The 6,403-nt window shown below is 35.1% G+C and overlaps 1 pseudogene; it reads left to right on the forward strand.

Moving 5' to 3' along the window:
* Positions 1-2,315: 2,315 nt before the first annotated feature.
* Positions 2,316-6,388, forward strand: LOC120210333 (annotated as a pseudogene).
* The last annotated feature ends 15 nt before the right edge of the window (positions 6,389-6,403 follow it).

Here is a 6,403-nt window from a genome sequence, read left to right on the forward strand (position 1 = left end):
GTACACGTACCTCTACGAAACATTATTATTATTATTATTTTAAAATAAAAAACAATATTATTATCTATCCTTAAATATTGTATTTGAATTTTGTCACTGTCGACCCTATAGAAATGTATCTGTCTGCCAGGAAAGCTGCTGCCTTTTGCTTTAAAGCTGAAAGCTTGGAACCTCTATTATTATTAGGATAAAAAATACTAAATATCATTAATTTATATGCGACAAATTATTGTAATAAAATTATAATTATAGATTAGTCCTTAAATTTATCAAATTTTACAATAAATATTATAAAAAATACTTAAAATTTTGAAATATTTTAATGATAATTTTATAATAGTTCAATAAATTTAATAATTTTTGAAAATTTTATAACCAAGACAATAATTTAAGGTACTAACAATAATGTTATAACAATTCACCTCAGTGGTCAAGGAACTTGTTTTTCACGCTAGAGGTCACAAGTTCGAGTATCGACATGGGTATAAGAATTCATAGTTAATTGGTTGAAAGTCTTTGAATAAATATTACATTGTATTTAAAGATATGTATATAAAAAACTTTATTTTTCTAACAATAAAATTTAAAGTAAATTACAAAAAAAATTACTAATTATATTTAAAGGCTTAAATATACAAAATGTCATAATCTCGTAATTTTGGAATTTCTTTTTTAAATATTATTATATTTATAAAAAATCCTTATTTCTTTTAAATTACAAAAAAAAACTCAAAATCCCTAAAATCCCCAAATTCTAACACTAACTCCTCGTCATCGCTCTATTCGGCCTCGACCACTGCCGCCGACATAGTCCTTGTCATCATCATAGTTATAGGTTGCCGTAGTTGTCATCGATTAGCCGTCGAAATCGCTTGGGATTGTGATTTTCATCCTAGGGTTCGCGGGGTATAAAACGTTGATTCACCGTCGATTGACAATTGATCAGTCACGATGTCATAGGGGTTTTGGTCGCTAGGGAAAGGTGAAGTCAGGCAGAGCTTCGTCGACGACAAAGGGTGGCGGTCGGCGTGGGTTAATGAGTTGAAATGAATGTTTTCAAAATTTTGGGGTTATTTTGAAATTTATATATTTTTTAAATATATAATTTTAATTTATTAATTTTATATAAATTTTTTACAATTATCATATTGTGACACATGTTACTTAACAGAGGAAATTAACGGTTCGTCACGGCTTGACCTATTTTGAGTAACAGAATGAAACGTTAGGCACCAAATTGGAATGAAATAAATATTAGGTACTAAATTGGAAAAAAGGGTATAGGTTTGACACCTTTTGTATATTTAAGCCATATTTAAATGATTATTTTGATTATAACGTTTTTAAAAGATAAAAATATTAATTAAAATTAATGAACTATTATAAAATGAATATTAAATTTTATCAATTTATTATAAAATAGTCGTTAAATTTTATCAAATTGTTACAAAATAAGCATTAAATTTATCATATTTTACACTTATTATAACATTATATTGATTATTTTATAATAATTCCATTAATTTATTGACTACTATGTAAATTCTGAAAGTTCAATAGCTAATATAATTCAGTGGTCTTTGATATAATTTATCCTAAAAGTTTTGAATGCCTTTTCTTTTAAGAAAAGGCATAGTTTTTTTTTTTTGAAATCTTTGTGTGTATATTCCCTCCAATTTCATTCAATTAATGCAACAAACTTTCTCTACTAATTGGATAAATTTTAGACCAACTAGACATGCATGGCCTAGGGGTTTAGAAAACAACAGCTCTTACTTGAACATGATTTTGCAATGGAAATTCCATTGCATGTGGAGGGAATAATAATGATAAGTTGGACTTCAAACAAAAGGAAAAAGAGTGTTTTGAAGATGGGCAGCATGATTTTCATCTTTTCTCAAATGGGTCCCTTTTGTTTCTCAAATAGCTCTCTCTTCTTCATGTGGGTCATGGAAATTATTGGTAAAGAGGGGCATGGCTAGGGAGGGACATAAGATTTTGTGTCAGAGGTGCAAATTTTTACAAAATATATAAGAAATTTAGAAATACAAGATTAGATTATAAAAAAAAAGAGAAAAAAATACTAGTTTTTATGATAATTTAAAAATTTCAAGGAATACAACGTTCTCCAGCCCCTCAGTCTATCTCTCGGCATAACCTTCAAAAAGCTTGGGACTTTATGTTAAAACTTGAGGAAACATGCAGCAATTTGGGGCTAAAAAGTGAATCAAAAAAAATTATTTGATAGCTTGAGGAAACATGACTCAAGGCGTTTTCTTTTGTTAAGAAACTTTAATGGGCTAATGCATTATACCCCCAAAGTTTCAGGGTCCAAAGCCCGAAGAGTCCAAGTCTCAGCCTTGGTCATCAAGCCTCAAAGCAACGCCTAAGGAGCAGAGGAAGGTGCAAAACGAGACGGACCAACTCAGACTGGGAGATTTGAAGAAGCTTGACGAACTCAACTGAGTCGCTCTACGCAAATATACAAAGTTTCCCAGGTCATATCAGTTAAACTTTTTACAAAATGCACTCTGGTTTCTTCTCTTATCATAGATTTCAGAGAATCCTAGCTCGGCGTTCTAAATGTGTTGGTTTGTTTGAGTTTCACACTTGTTTTTATTGTACTAAGGTTGGATTTGTTGCAAAAAAGCTTCCTTGTGAGCCGATAGGCAGATTTTATGGTTACCCATTTGTCTATAGTAGACTTAATGCGTATTTATCATATTCTTCAGAAAGGAATTTCAATCCTGGTTCTCGTTCATCGAGTGATTCTAGTGTTCATATTTTGGAAAGAGATGATTTTGATGAAAGAGATGTTAATTATGGTAAATTTAGAGAGATGGGTGTCAAGGATTCTGGGGAGTTGAATTCGTTTGGTGACAATAATGGTGGGTGTCAAAAGAGTCGAAGCCTGAATTTTGGTGGCTTTGATGAATTTGAAGAGGAAGAAGGAGAGGCTTGCCGTGATGATGACGACAACGACAACGGTGATTTTGTGGCATTAAATTCATATAGTGTGCAATGTGAGAGAACCGATGATGTTTGGAAAATTGAGTTAGAGGAAGATGAATTTAGGCATCCTTTGGTGAGAGAGATTTGTAGATTGATTCAATTAAGGTCGTCTTGGAATTCAAAGCTCGAAAGTGAAATGAGGCACCTGCTGAGAAGTCTCAAACCTCGTCAAGTTTGTGCTGTCTTGCTTTCACAGGATGATGAACGTGTTGCTTTGCAGTTCTTTTATTGGGCTGATCGGCAATGGCGGTACCGTCACAACCTGATTGTATATTATGCAATGCTTGAGATCCTTAGTAAGACTAAATTGTGTCAAGGTGCTAGACGGGTTCTTCGGCTCATGGCACGTAGGGGTATTCAGTGTCAACCTGAAGCATTTGGTTATTTGATGGTATCATATAGTAGGGCTGGCAACTTGAGGAACGCACTGAAGGTTCTGACTTTAATGCAAAAGGCCGGAGTTGAGCTGAATTTGGCACTATGTAATACTGCAATCCATGTTTTGGTGATGGCAAATAGTTTAGAGAAGGCACTGAGATTCTTCGAAAGAATGAAAATTGTCGGAATTATCCCTAATGCTGTCACTTACAACTGTTTAATCAAGGGGTACTGTAATCTAAATCAGGTTGAAAAGGCTTTGCAGTTGATTGCTGATATGTCATCAAAAAACTGTTCACCGGATAAAGTTAGTTATTACACCATAATGAGTTTCTTTTGTAAAGAAAAACAAGTCAGTGAAGTGAGGGGCTTAATGAAGAAGATGGTGAAAGAAAGTAATCTGTTACGGACATGGTTACGTATAACACTCTTATCCATATGCTTTCGAAGCATGGCCATGCAGATGAGGCTCTTGAATTTTTACGGGAATCTGAAGAGAGAGGATTTCAGATTGATAAAGTTGGGCATAGTGCAATAGTTCACTCATACTGCAAACAGGGAAAAATAGACAAGGCAAAAAGTATTGTGAGTGAAATGTTGTCAAAGGGTTGCCATCCTGACGTGGTTACTTATACAGCTGTTGTTGATGGCTTTTGTCGCATTGGGAAGGTGGACCAAGCTAAAAAAATGCTTCAGCATATGTACAAGCATGACTGCAAGCCCAACACTGTATCATACACGGCTCTATTAACCGGGCTTTGTCGGAGTGGGAATTCGTTACAGGCAAGAGAGATGATGGATGGTAGTGAGGAAGAGTTTTGGACCCCAAATGCCATCACTTATAGTGCTGTGATGCATGGGCTGCGTAAGGAAGGAAAATTATCTGAGGCATGTGATGTAGCGAAGAAGATGATTAGCAAGGGCTTTTTCCCAAACCCGGTTGAAATTAACTTGATAATCGAGTCACTATGTCGAGAGGGGAAAATGGATGAGGCTAAAAGGTTTTTGGAGGAGTGTCTGAATAAGGGGTGTGCTGTTAATTTTGTAAACTTTACTACTCTTATTCATGGATATTGTCGAAAAGATGACTTGGAAGCAGCTTTGTCATTGCTTGATGATATGTATCTAAGTAACAAACATCCGGATGCCATCACTTATACGGCAATAATTGATGCACTCGGAAAGAATGGTAGAATAGAAGAGGCAACTGATCTTACTATGAAGATGCTAAAAAAGGGGTTGCTTCCAACATCTGTTACATACAGAACAGTCATTCATCGATATTGCCAGATGGGAAGAGTGGAAGATCTGTTGAAATTATTGGAGAAAATGCTTTTAAGGCAGAACTGCAAAACAGTTTATAATCAAGTCATTGAAAAGCTCTGCAGTTTTGGGAACCTTCAGGAGGCTGATAAATTGTTGTCTAGGATTTTGAAAACGGCATCCAGAAACGATGCTAACACCTGTAACATGCTTATGGAAAGTTACTTGAGCAAAGAGATGCCTCTATCAGCATATAAAGTTGCTTGTCAAATGTTTAACAGAAATTTGATTCCCGATCTTAAATTATCTGAGAAGGTGAGTAAGAGACTGATGTTAGAAGGAAAATCTGCAGAGGCAGATAACCTCATGCTACGGTTTGTTGAGCGTGGACACCTTTCACCTCATTGTGAGTGATATTTGGTGGATATTGAGGCTGTTCGCTATCAGGCTGCTGTAGATGTGTCTCTGATGCCATATTCCAACGTCTTGAAAACGGTAATCCTAAACTCTTCTTCCTCTTTCGGCTTGGCCTTTATTCGGGTGGGGTCTAAGTGGCATGTTAACACCTTCATTTAAATTTGTGGGACAAGATAAATAACTTTATTGTATGTTTTGGATCTTCCAGTGAGATTTGGTACATCCTATGGTGTCTAAAGTCTAAATTAGAGCTGTTAAACGTTAAAACTTTATTTTGTCAAATCACAGAAATGATGAGAAGTGACAAACATATGCTTAAAAGTACATATTTATTGCAATTGTATAATCATGTAGATTTTCAAAGGGTAAGGTGATTGTTTACTAGAGAATTCCTATAGCAGGTGTGTTAGGATATTAGAATGGACTCAACTTCCATCTCGATTGATATGATCCTTTTTCAGCTTCATCTAATTATATTGACAAATAACATGATAAGGAAAACTGTCATATTTGCAAGTTATAACCTACCTAGTTTGGATATATGGTAAATGATGAATAAAAATAACATTAGTTCCTTACAATAGTTATATCTAAAATGCAGATTAGCCTGGTGCTTTGTTATATTTTTTTATTTGGTTGCATGCTGCAGTTAATTCTGGACACGACATTATTAAGAGATTTGGAGATAGATCCTTGGAAACAGGACTGTTATGCAATCAATAGTTTGTACACGGAGAATATAACTCCTGATAGGAACTGCAAAATCCTTTTGCTAACTGAGGTGTCTTCTCCCGGACACTGCAAATTTGCTGCATTGCTGCCGCTGTGGACGCATATGACGTGCAATTATAATGTTTCAAATTGGGAGTACTGCAGTACACCACTGATCACTTCCTTGATGTTGGTCTTTAAAGACAAAGCTGCTTTTTCTCTCATATGGCTAATCACCATGCTTTCATTTCTGTCCAGTAAATATGAATTGAAATAGGGTTGGCTAAGGGAAGCAGATTCTTTGCAGATAGAGCTAAGTGGTCTTAAACAAGAGTTCAGAACAAATGAAGGGTCCCGATCATCAGATGTTAACATAAACCACCTGGTTGTTTGCAAATACTCATTGAAAGCATCTAGTGAAATGAGCCAAAAAATCCAGGAAAAGGGAGAAATGCAAAAGGAGGGGCCCTGGTTCAAGAAAACGGTGGCATTTCTATTCTAAAGGGGTATTACTCTTGCATGTTTGCTTCATCCGTGACCCATCCATATTTGGAGTTCTGGCTCACATTCTTTTGTACAAGAGTTTAGGCTCTTTTGCTTGTAAAACTTATGATTCCTCTGT

This window comes from Hibiscus syriacus, unplaced genomic scaffold, assembly GCF_006381635.1.
Source record: "Hibiscus syriacus cultivar Baekdansim isolate YM2019G1 unplaced genomic scaffold, ASM638163v2 tig00109923_pilon, whole genome shotgun sequence".
Classification (NCBI taxonomy): Eukaryota; Viridiplantae; Streptophyta; class Magnoliopsida; order Malvales; family Malvaceae; genus Hibiscus; species Hibiscus syriacus.